Source organism: Penaeus monodon, chromosome 43, assembly GCF_015228065.2.
Source record: "Penaeus monodon isolate SGIC_2016 chromosome 43, NSTDA_Pmon_1, whole genome shotgun sequence".
Taxonomy (NCBI): Eukaryota; Metazoa; Arthropoda; class Malacostraca; order Decapoda; family Penaeidae; genus Penaeus; species Penaeus monodon.
The window spans coordinates 6445516-6448164 of record NC_051428.1 but is presented as its reverse complement, the minus strand read 5'-3'; positions in this window follow the sequence as shown (position 1 = coordinate 6448164).

Sequence of the window (2649 nt, the reverse complement as noted above, 5' to 3'; positions counted from 1 at the left end):
TGGACAACAGTACCCAGCTCTTGAGCAATAGTCGCGTAGTAGTTCAAATACAGAGAGTGGCGCCAGTGTTTTTCCAATGTCACGCAACAGTCGCTGACAAAGTAGCTCGTGAAGCAACAAAGTTGTTAAGAAACGGTATCCCGACAGTACAGACACGAGTGTATTTTGGTCTAGACTAGGCTTGTCACCAGTAAAGGTACGTTTTCTGTGAACTGAGCACGAAAATATTTTCGTTTTTTTGGGTAACTATGATATTTTCCAGCTTAATTAAACAATAATGGGAATTTGTATAATATAGTATTACAGCCATGTGCATGACCCCAGTGGTACATATAGGTGGGGAACAATCGGTTATTGCCCCCTTCCCTTTTTCAAATAGGCGTATATACCTGTAGATCTAAGTGCAGCTATCAAACATTTGTCCAAACTGACTCAAAAATGCTTCAGATTCCAAAGCAGCAGACATTCACTTCACTGCTCGCCCTTCCAAAAACCAAGGGTTCCACTTCGCCCCAACTTCCACCAGCCTATATACTCCGCTGCCGCTTACAGTTTGGCATGTTTCTACGCATCGTTCATAGATGGCGCAGTTGTCTTTGTATGTGTATATTATTTTATATATACATACGTATATATATATATACAATATATAATATATATATATATATATATATATATATATATATATATATATATTAATCTAACACTAACAACACAAACACAAACATACAACACACACACACACACACACACACACACACACACACAACACACACACACACACACACACACACACACACACACACACACACACACACACACACACACACACACACACATATATATATATATATATATATATATATATATATATATATATATATATATATGTAGAGAGAGAGAGAAAGAAAAAAAAAAGAGAAAGAAAGACATACTGACAGATAGACATTCATGTTTTATGGAAGCGTCCCATACAGTCTGGAAGTGGCCCTCAGATGAACGCAGCCTAAAAATCCTTCATACGAGTGCACAACCTCCCGGAAATGTTTCTCATTAGCCTGAGGGCAAGGGACCCCGCCGCCGCTGCCGCGCCCGGGGACCGCAAGCGTGCACCTGATTGCAGTGCCGGAAAGGCTGTATTTCCTGCGCGGGGATACGGTGGCTGAGGTGCATTGCTATACACTGAGTGGGTGTGTGTATTTATATTAGTGTATTTATGTATATGTATGCATGTATATACACACATACATGTATCTATCTATCTTTCTCTCTCTCTCTCTCTCTCTCTCTCTCTCTCTCTCTCTCTCTCTCTATATCTCTATTTCTATATCTATATATATATATATATATATATATATATATATATATATATATATATATATATATATATATATATATATATGTGTGTGTTAATTATATTGTATTGTGTGTGTGTAAAAGGAGAGAAACATATACATACATAATACACTGTTTTGTAGACAGTAGACAGATAGATAATTATAGGTAGAAATACTTATGATAAGGTGGGTAAAGGTGACCTACAGATTCCATAGGTCGCCGCCCTACGCGCTGGCAACAGTCAGGGTCGCCATAACCCAACTCCCGAACATAGGACGACCACTCCGCTATCTTGGCAAGCTCAGCCTCTGAGCATTATGTACCTGTATCGTAAGGTCCTCTCTCTCATGTCTCGCCCTCTACGTCGCTGCAACTCCGGGTCTCTCATACTCTCACTCCTCGATCTACCTCATCTCGCTATCTATATGAATCATTATATTATTACTTATCTACTTTACGTAGTGTGCTGTGTTTGTTTGTCTTGTTTTGTTTGATTATTGTGTGTGTTTGTGTTGTTGTAGTGTGTGTTGTAGTGTGTGTGTGTGTGTGTGTGTGTGTGTGTGTGTGTGTGGTATGTGTGTGTGTGTGTGATCAGTGAGTAATCGGTTATAAAATCGTTTTATTCAGAACAGGCTGTAGTCCCAGGATGACTGAAGACAAAACTTGGAACAGAGAAGTACTGAGGTCTCACTCCAGGGTTAGGACACTCGAGACATACTAGGCTAGTATGCTTAATGTGACCATCAGCTGAATGTGCGATGCACGTCGTAGCTTTAAGCAATGAGCTGAATATCACTCTCACACCTGAACCTGAGTTTTGTAGTCTCGCTGACCCGAGTTCGAATCTCGCACTGCCATCAGATGGTTACCTTGGTCATTCCTTGCACACAGGGGTTAGTTTAGAAGTACAACAAGCGGGCAGTTGCAATTTGGCAGAGCGTGTCCCTACACCATAAAGTGTCACTTATAAATCATTACATAATAGGGCGCTAAGAGGCTTTCATTGTATAACAGTCTGCGCAGCTGAGATGCCGGTGGCGCCCGTTGCTTGGCTAATGTCCATCATGAAATGTCATGAACATGCTAAATTGTTTCGAATCTGCCTCAAGATGTTTAACTTCTTGTGAAATGTGGGCACTCGATCTTCACATATAGTAAGTCGTGTGCGTATTTTTAATAGAATTTGATGTTTTTTTCTCTCCCCTTCTCCACCTATTTTGGCATGTTTGAGTGTGTGGGGAGTACCCCCCTTACTAATCTGGAGGTAACCAAGCGATTCTAAATATTCCAGTACATCAATATATTAATTTG